Source organism: Pecten maximus, chromosome 1 (assembly GCF_902652985.1).
Source record: "Pecten maximus chromosome 1, xPecMax1.1, whole genome shotgun sequence".
Lineage (NCBI taxonomy): Eukaryota > Metazoa > Mollusca > Bivalvia > Pectinida > Pectinidae > Pecten > Pecten maximus.
In genome coordinates this window covers 10,271,921-10,282,995 of record NC_047015.1, presented here as the reverse complement: position 1 = coordinate 10,282,995, position 11,075 = coordinate 10,271,921, and positions in this window count along the sequence as shown.

Below are 11,075 nucleotides of genomic sequence, written 5' to 3'. Positions count from 1 at the left end.
GTTCCAATTCACCATTGACTCGTGCCGATTGCGGGGGTATTAGTCAGCCATCCTGGCGACAGTTCTAGTTTTGATTAGCCACTGACCGTGATGATGATTTGAATCAAAGACTGTTTATATATAGCTATCTAGTTTGGCATGAGCATATTAGTTGAATACAAATATGGATACATATATATGTATTTGGAAACATTTATTATATGTAATAATATAATTCATTTTGATTAGCCACTGATCATGATGATGATTTGAATCAAAGACTGTTTATTATCTTTTGAGGGATGCTATCGCTCCTAAAACACAGGCACTGTATAGATGTGCTTTCCAGGCCTTACATCAATTTGTAATCAGGGATTTTTATTTACAAACATGCTTGCCCACTACAGTAGGCACTTTGGTCTATTTTATTGCGCATTTGTCTCAACAACAAATGGCAGCAGCTACAGTGTCTACTTATACAGCAGCTATCGGTTAAAACATCAACCGCTTAGCCGGTCACCCGGACCCAACTCAATCCTTCATTGTAAAGAAAATATTGACTAGTATTCAGAGGGGATCTTATCGTCCAGATACACGACTACCCATTACACCAAACATACTGAACAACTAGTTCATTCATTACCTCACATAGCTTCGTCACATTATCAAGCATGTATGCTAAAAGCAATGTATCTTTTAGCATTTCATGCCTTTTTATGCATAGGCGAAATAACTATAAGCAAATCTACTTCGCATGTCTTACAATTTGACGATGCCAAGATCATTTTGTCTTGCTCAAGACCTTCCACTCTAGAGTTGACGTTTAGGTCATTTAAGGGTCATTACAATATTCGCCCTGTCAGTGCTGTCACCCTAGCAATTCATGCTAAGAGTCAGGAACTTTCCACCTGCCCAGTCACAGCTTTGTACCAATACATTCAATTAAGGGGTGTCTTACCAGGTCCATTATTCACATTCCCAGGAAATATCCCAGTATCTTACCAACACTTCAGTTGATGTCTCAGAAACTCCCTGATATGGGCAGGTTTTCAGCCAAACCAGTGTACCAGTCATAGTTTCCGTATTGGGGCTGCCAGCACAGCTGCAGCGACCGGGGTTCCAGATACATATACATATATATACCAGTTATCTTTAATTTTACGGATGGGTGACTGGATGCTGGATGCACTGTGTACCTCCTTGTATTGGAGAAACTAATTTGGACAATTCAGTGTAAACATGTTTGGGGTTTAGCCCTTTTAGTTTGATTACTCATAAAGTTTTCCAGTGTTGAATATAACACTGTCCTAATTTGTGATTATATCTTGGGATCTGTGTGCTTATAACAATCCCAGGTCTTCATACCTTTTCTTTTGTCACAAACTCTTATTGTTTTATGTTTTAATGCTTGGAAATATGGCATTTGTATCTTTATTTTTATTGTGGAATGCAGGAGTTTTGTAAGTGCCTGGATATCTGACTTTTATCATTATATCATTTCATTATTGCTGTGGATCTCTATATAGCTATAGCTATATATAAGGTTTTTAGATAAATTCCAACCTTAAAAAGATGTAAACACAAACTGACCTTGACTTGTGTCCATTAGTGATGCAGTCTGTTTCGGTGGCTGGGTAGCTACTGTTACCGTGTAATAGGTATATATAGTAAAATCACTGCGCGTGACCTTTCACCTCCATAACCCTGCGCATGCGCCCTCATTCTGTTATGAAACCCCTTAATAGGGACTATATTAAGCATTTAATATACGCTACATAATTCAAGATATATCTTAATTTACTCCTTAGCATGTATAAATGATATTAAGATTGCATTTTGATTGTTTAATAAGTTATCTTGACATGATCATTATTTGAATGTGGATATATATGTATATAGAAATGTGTTATATTTCTGGTTTATACCAGTAGGGATTCAGTAATATATTGTGGTGAGAATAGCACCACTGATGTCGTAAGTTTGACATAATTAAAATGTCTTAAATTAAATCCACCCATTATCATACTTAATCTGAATGTATTGATATATATATAAAGTGTATATATGTAGTGATAGAAGTTATATTTATTGAGTGACCACTGATGATTCATTGCTATCAATCAAAGTACATAATTTATTAGATGAAGTAATCAACTATTATGTCCTCATTTGAATCTTATAATGTACATTATTGTGTATAAATTAAATATGTGTGTGTTAATTTGTGGATCCAAACTAAACAAGACATGTGCAATAATATTATATACTTATCTCACTTTCGAACATTTGAGCCACCCTTTAAAATGTGAAGTTACCTGAGCCTTGTAAATGTGAAATCTAGATTGATACAAAATTTAATTCTACATTTCTTCCTTGGATGCAATTTATTTTTAAATTGCTATAATTAACTTATTTTTTAATATAATAAGTTTTTTTAATATTTTTAATATTTAGAAAACTTGCTATCTACAATTCATATGAGAAAGAAAACTTCTCATCAATAAACAATTCCAGTAATTTATCAATTCATTGAGAGGAGCTTTCATGTGTGATTTGATGAAGTTAATTAATATCCATGTATCAGTAATTAAACATGCAGTGTAAAATTCTATTTATCACATATACCGGTATCCTTTTCTTGTTGATTTCTGCGCATGACTTAACAGACCAACTGATGCCTGTTTACAGTATTTGATTAACAATGCAAATGTCTAGACATAGTGTGTATGCATATGTATTAATGTAAATACATGTATTACTGATCAGGGCTGTTCCAGAATTAAACGTATGTGAGGGGAGGCACTTTTCAGAGACCCCACTATTCCACATGTCAAATATTAAAAGTGATTTAATATTTACAATGAATGATAGCTATAGGAAAATCTGTTGTTAACTCTTAACCATGGCCATAACATGTTGATAATATAAAGGTGCCTTCAACCTTCCCCACATGTTGAATTGTGGAATCAGTCAAAAGAAAAAAGTGGATTTCATCAAAATTATATGGTATATATGGTGTTTTATTTTGACATTGTCCTGTGTAAAAATCAAATATTGTATATGTCCTGCATATGCTAATCCATATTGTTACCTAAAAAGGACACAATCATTAAATTCAAATGATATTTGTAAATCTTTACAAGTTAGAAACTATTAAAGGATTGCTAAAATCCAAAATGAGACACCATGGCATATATACATACCATATAATAATGAAATTGAGGTAAACAGAGAAAGCATTGTCCAAAAAATATTTCAACAAAAGAAATATAATTTATTATCTTTTAATTTAATCAAACTTTTTACTTTAATGCATATTTTAATTTAAGGAATAAATGTTGGTGATCATGACAAGACCCATCTCTTACCAAACAATTGAAATATTTCAACATCCACTAATACATATGTAGCATATATCTGCATAAACTGTTGTATATATATACACTGTGGTGCAAATTTTATAATTAAATAAACAAATAACTTCCAGCTTGTTTGTCTCTGTTGCACCTGAAGTTTTTGATTTTGATGGATTTTTAATCGCCCTGCATCCGTGGTCCGTCCCTCCATCTGTAAACAATTCTTGTTATCGCTATTTCTCAGAAAGTATTGAAGGGATCTTTCTCGAATTTCATATGTAGGTTCCCCTTGGTGAAGTTGGTCGGTAGTTATGCATATTGCATTTTGGGACCGATCGGAAAACAACATGGCCGACAGGCAGCCATCTTGGATTTTGACAATTGAAGTTTGTTATCGCTATATCCCAGAAAGTACTGAAGGGATCTTTCTCAAATAACATATGTAGGTTGCCCTTGGTCTGTAGTTATGCATATTGCATTTTGGGACCGATCGGAAAACAACATGGCCGACAGGCAGCCATCTTGGATTTTAACAACTGAAGTTTGTTATCGCTATTTCTCAGAAAGTAATGAAGGGATCTTTCTCGAATTTCATATGTAGGTTGCCCTTGGTCTGTAGTTATGCATAGTGCATTTTGGGACCAATCGGAAAACAACATGGCCGACAGGCAGCCATCTTGGATTTTGACAATTGAAGTTTGTTATTGCTATTTCTCGGAAAGTAGTGAAGGGATCTTTCTCAAATTTCTTATGTAGGTTGCCTTTGGTCCGTAGTTATGCATATTTTATTTACGGACCAGTCAGAAAACAACATGGCCGACTGGCAGCCATCTTGGATTTTGACAATTGAAGCCTGTTATCGCTAATTCTCAGAAAGTACTGAAGTGATCTTTCTGAAATTTGATATATAGGTTGCCCTTGGTCCCTAGTTGTGCATATTTTATTTTGGCACCAGTCGGATAACAACATGACCGACAGGCAGCCATCTTGGATTTTGACAATTGAAGTTTGTTATCGCTATTTCTCAGAAAGAACTGAAGGGATCTTTCTCAAATTTGATACATAGATTGCCCTTGGTCCCTAGTTTAACATATTTCATTTTGGTACCAGTCAGATAACAACATGGCCAACAGACAGCCATCTTGGATTTTGACAATTGAAGTTTGTTATTGTTATTTCTCAGAAAGTAGTGAAGGGATCTTTCTCAAATTTCTTATGTAGGTTGCCTTTGGTCCGTAGTTATGCATATTTTATTTACGGACCAGTCAGAAAACAACATGGCCGACTGGCAGCCATCTTGGATTTTGACAATTGAAGTTTGTTATCGCTATTTCTCAGAAAGTAATGAAGGGATCTTTCTCAAATTTCATATGTAGGTTCCCCTTGGTGCCTAGCTATGCATATTGCATTTTTGGATCAGTCGAAAAACAACATGGCCGACAGGTAGCCATCTTGGAATTTGACAATTGAAGTTTGTTATCGCTATTTCTCAGAATGTACTGAAGGGATCTTTCTCAAATTTCATATGTAGCTTGGCTTTGGTCCCTAGGTAAGCATATTCCATTTTTGGACTAGTTGGAAAACATCATGGCCGACAGGTAGCCATCTTGGATTTTGACAATTGAAGTTTGTTATTGTTATTTCTCAGAAAGTAGTGAAGGGATCTTTCTCAAATTTCTTATGTAGGTTGCCTTTGGTCCGTAGTTATGCATATTTTATTTACGGACCAGTCAGAAAACAACATGGCCGACTGGCAGCCATCTTGGATTTTGACAATTGAAGTTTTATCGCTATTTCTCAGAAAGTACTGAAGTGATCTTTCTGAAATTTCATATGTAGGTTGCCCTTGGTCTGTAGTTATGCATAGTGCATTTTGGGACCAATCGGAAAACAACATGGCCGACAGGCAGCCATCTTGGATTTTGACAATTGAAGTTTGTTATTGCTATTTCTCGGAAAGTAGTGAAGGGATCTTTCTCAAATTTCTTATGTAGGTTGCCTTTGGTCCGTAGTTATGCATATTTTATTTACGGACCAGTCAGAAAACAACATGGCCGACTGGCAGCCATCTTGGATTTTGACAATTGAAGCCTGTTATCGCTAATTCTCAGAAAGTACTGAAGTGATCTTTCTGAAATTTGATATATAGGTTGCCCTTGGTCCCTAGTTGTGCATATTTTATTTTGGCACCAGTCGGATAACAACATGACCGACAGGCAGCCATCTTGGATTTTGACAATTGAAGTTTGTTATCGCTATTTCTCAGAAAGAACTGAAGGGATCTTTCTCAAATTTGATACATAGATTGCCCTTGGTCCCTAGTTTAACATATTTCATTTTGGTACCAGTCAGATAACAACATGGCCAACAGACAGCCATCTTGGATTTTGACAATTGAAGTTTGTTATTGTTATTTCTCAGAAAGTAGTGAAGGGATCTTTCTCAAATTTCTTATGTAGGTTGCCTTTGGTCCGTAGTTATGCATATTTTATTTACGGACCAGTCAGAAAACAACATGGCCGACTGGCAGCCATCTTGGATTTTGACAATTGAAGTTTGTTATCGCTATTTCTCAGAAAGTAAAGTAATGAAGGGATCTTTCTCAAATTTCATATGTAGGTTCCCCTTGGTGCCTAGCTATGCATATTGCATTTTTGGATCAGTCGAAAAACAACATGGCCGACAGGTAGCCATCTTGGAATTTGACAATTGAAGTTTGTTATCGCTATTTCTCAGAAAGTACTGAAGGGATCTTTCTCAAATTTCATATGTAGCTTGGCTTTGGTCCCTAGGTAAGCATATTCCATTTTTGGACTAGTTGGAAAACATCATGGCCGACAGGTAGCCATCTTGGATTTTGACAATTGAAGTTTGTTATTGTTATTTCTCAGAAAGTAGTGAAGGGATCTTTCTCAAATTTCTTATGTAGGTTGCCTTTGGTCCGTAGTTATGCATATTTTATTTACGGACCAGTCAGAAAACAACATGGCCGACTGGCAGCCATCTTGGATTTTGACAATTGAAGTTTTATCGCTATTTCTCAGAAAGTACCGAAGGGATCTTTCTCAAATTTCATATGTAGGTAGCCCTTGGTCCCTTGTTATGCATATTGCATTTTGGGATCAGTCGGAAAACAACATGGCCGACAGGCAGCCATCTTTGATTTTGACAATTGAAGTTTGTTATCAAATTTCATATGTAGGTTCCACTTGGTCCCTCGTATTGCATTTTGGGACCAATCTGTCCTGAAAACAACCTGGCCAACAACAGCCATTATCGCTAAATTTCAAATTTCATATATAGCTAGGATTCCCTTGTTTGAAAAGTACTGGAGGAATGTTTCTCAATTTGCACAGATTAGTAAAAGGAAAGCAAAAATAGAGAGAAGATCAATCTGACATAGAACCTATAAAGATCATTCAATGGTGGGCGCCAAGATCCCTCTGGGATCTCTTGTCGTAATTATCATGACATAGACAAGCATAAGATGGCGGAGGACAATATTACCATCAATACTAATGAGATGTACAAGACATGTTGTAACTACATTGTGTTATCAATTGTGTTATCAATATACACTGTGTTTCAACAAAAAATGAAACAATAAATATTTAGAATGGATAATTTGTCTAATCCTTTATCTGTTTATACTGGTGTTGGTATTTACCTGTGGAGCAAAAAACTTTGGGAGGTTCACTCAGGTGTGAAGGTGTGATATCTTGCCAATCGGAAACAAAAGTCAAGGATAGTAAGGGCTAGGCTTCTTTTGTTTAGTCAGAAATGTCGCTTAATAACAGGATCTTATTTTTTAGTTGTTCACTAACAGAAAGTGATGATATAAATTACTTTGTGATATGAAAGAGGTGATTTGAGGTGATTTGATCTGCTACCATAGTTTTCCTATATTCTACTTATATGTAATGCTACCTCAATCTGCTTCTTTAAGGATATGGAGAAAATCTGATTAATATATATCTTTAATGTATATCACTATGTCCTATCCAACTTTAATATAAGCTGATTTTTTGACAATTTCTCCTACTGCATATCATAACCTGAAAGTCCTATGCATGGAATGAAAATGTTGTAACTTTGAATATCTACAATAACTACGTAACTATTTACTATTATATTGCTATTTATACTTTAAAGTATGTTGATAGATAAGCTATTTGCTGTCATATTTTGTTCATGATGCAATGAAATACAGTGTCACATCCACTTCTGTCATGGGCTGCATCATTGTATTATCCTGTATACGTGTACCACTGTCGCTGACTTAGTCATTATCTGCTAAGCTATTGTGTTATCAAAGATATATATAACATTTAGTCACTAAAACACATAAAACAATGTGATATATACGTCTATGATTAATAAAACAGTTTGTTCACCATTTTTCTGCATAAATCCTTTAATTGAGCTTTTTGGGTAGTCCTTTTCACATCACTAAACTTTAGACGTATATGTTAAATATATGACAAATAAATAATCACAATGATGAAATATTTCCCTAGTGTGAGAGTGAGTGAGAATGTGTTTTCTTTGTTTATATATATCAATTATTGACTTTTCCTACTTCATGTCCACTAAACTGGAAATTTATAGGAAAGGACTAATATAGGCTGAGCCTGTTGTCCAATCCCTTTTGCCAACACCAATTCTGTACGATATTCAATGTAAATTTATACTTGTTGTGTTGACAATAAAATATTTTGAAATAGAAATTTCCCTATTGTATCCTAATTATTTCAAGACCTGATTTCCATCAATTAGGTAATTATATATGACAGCTTCATGGATGAGCGCTCCAGGCCAGGGCTAGCCACTGAGCTTGGTGGTCAGGGAGGCTCACTGCTGTCCAGGTAAGGTAGTATACAGCTAGCAGTGCTTGTGGTGTTGCTGTCGATAAAATAGCCCTTGGCAAATCTCTCAAAATTAGTCCTTGTTCCAAGAAAATCATTTTCTCCAATTTTAGACAATGTCCTATATTTCTAGTATCGACCAGGAATAATAGTAAAAATTGCAGAATAATAGGACACATCACCGAGTTTTAGACAGCAAAGAGAGAATTAGAGAGTATTCATCTTTTTTAGACATTGAGGGAAATAATAGACAGTGAAAACAATATTAGTGCCTATCACAGAAGTTTTAGGTACATTTCACAAAATTCGGCTTGAAGGCAAAAAACTAGTGTGTGAATTTCATAATTAGATATGTTTCTGAAAAAAAATAGTCTGTGCTGTGCTAAATTAGTGCTTATTTGGTAAAGTGAAAAATTCTAATTAGTAGAAAATATGAAAAAACTAGGGCATTCGTGTCTCCCAGTGAAGAAGACCGCAGAGCAAGCAGATCACATGACTCCCAAAGCACATCAGTGATCGATGTACATAGTTGTTTAATTGGCAAGTTGGATATCTACTGCAAAATCTAATAATGGTATATAGTCCTAATGTAAACTATAGTCACTTATATAAAATACAACGAGGCCTATACAGTTCCGTCAACATACAACATACAATATCACAGATAATAATTATTCTCATTTACTGTAGTGGTATTTACATCTCTCCCTGCTTCAGCTTAGTAAACTCGGGCCGCGAATAAATTAGCATAATATAGATTCTACACCGAGTCGGCGCTAATGTTGCGCCAACTGCGAACATGCTACTCTACTGTTTTACCATAATTTCTTTTCCCATTTACTAGTATATATGACCCAAACGTCTAAAGACTTGGGAAAAGTAAGAAAGTTAGTCTATAGTTTTCTGTTGTGTGAACACGTTCATAAGTTATATCACTAAAACGTTTTATTTCGGGATGTAGACCTCTAGCTGTGATGTCAAAACCCTGTATTAAACTCTCTTTCCTCATATTCGTGTTGGAAATGGGTTAATGGCATGGCGGAAAACGTAAGAAGACATATGTCCATGTACTCTTTTTGTGCTATAATCGGTCAAAATACCAATTTGATATAATGTGTGTTTTAAATGTGTGGGTTTTGTTTTGACTGGACGTATGGATCTCCCGACGCTTCTTTAGACACGTCGAGAGAAATGTAAGGATTTTTGTGAAGTACATGTACGTAAAACATCACTTTATGCAACAGTGCAAAAGTATCATTTCTTTGGCGTCAATCATTCAGTCGATTTCTTCAATGCTTAATTTCCAAAGTGATATGGATGTTGGTGGCTTGATTATCTAATGGTAGCTGGTCATAAAACTGTCCAAATGATGGTGTTAGCTATCATTTTATGGTCACATTGATGTTTATTTCAGTACGGAGTTATAATGTTTGACAATGGCGTGGTCATTTTCTTCTGCTGAAAATATCAGAGGAAACATAGCATGGCCTCAGCCATCACATAAAATTAATTATTGCCCTGTCCTTTTGGAAATTCAACTATAAAACATTTATGAACGCAATAATGATGCTTAGGAATGTCGAATAAGAGGGCCTGCAACGCTCACCTGGATATTTCAGTAATTATAACAAAATACTCTAATTCTACATATTTCCCTGCTTTTGAACTGCATCTCTCAACAATGGTTTAAACTACAGGTGGACTAAATCCTGTCCGTTTTGAAAAAGAAATCGATTTTTAAAGTGTGTTCTTTTTTAATATATTTACCCTCCGTTGGGCCCCTTTCTCCCGCCCAAAGAGTATAATGAAACCCTTCATTTATACAGCATTAGGTCCCCTGGCACTGCCAAATAATGCTCCTGACCAATCCATTTACCTCAAAACCCTTCGGGCCAGGTGAGCTAAAATATTATAAATTTTATCATTACAATAACTCTTAGTTACTGTGGAATAATTCCCATTTCGAACTCGTCCGAGATCTTGTCAATATATGGCTACATACAAAGTTTCACCAAACTAGGTTGATATTTACTCCAGTTACCGCATTCACCAGGTCCAATAATAACTAGATTTGATCGTGATCAAAACAAGGGACTTCCATCTAGGAAAAGATTGCAGACATGTTTTCGTTCTGACGAAATCATAATGTAGATATGAAAATGTAAATCAACAACTATCCGGATTTATTATAAATCATGCCTTGTAAGAATTTTCACGATAAGACACGAACATGATACATTTTACATCACCATGTCAACGTCAGGTGACCGCTACGTCACTATTCACTCGCTTCACAAAGCTACAGTACCTTGTTAAATGTTCCATTTTTGACGAATAACAGAATTTTGCCCAAGAACCAATTTAACCAAAACCAGATGTTACTTGTGAATACAACTGTTATTAATAAATTGCAAGATTAATGGCCATACATTTACTTTTCGTGTTTGATTAAGCTCTGTATTAAAATAGCGTTTGCAGACCTTTTAGACCACTGGTTTGGTTTGGTTTTGTTTAACGTCCTATTTACAGCCTGGGTCATTTAAGGACGTGCCAGGTTTTGGAGGTGGAGGAAAGCCGGAGTACCCGGAGAAAACCACCGGCCTACGGTCAGTACCTGGCAACTGCCCCACGTAGGTTTCGAACTCCCAACCAGGAGGTGGAGGGCAAGTGTTAAAGTGTAGGGACACCTTAACCACTCGGCCACCGCGGCCCCTTTTTTACACCACTGACTTTGTGTTAAGCTATGGTTCCATACATAATATTATGTTAAAAGTTTCAAAATATTTATATCATCATTTGAAAAACAAGAAACTGAAGATAAATTTCAAAAACAGCCATATCAATAACATTGTACTAATATTTAATAATGGCGATT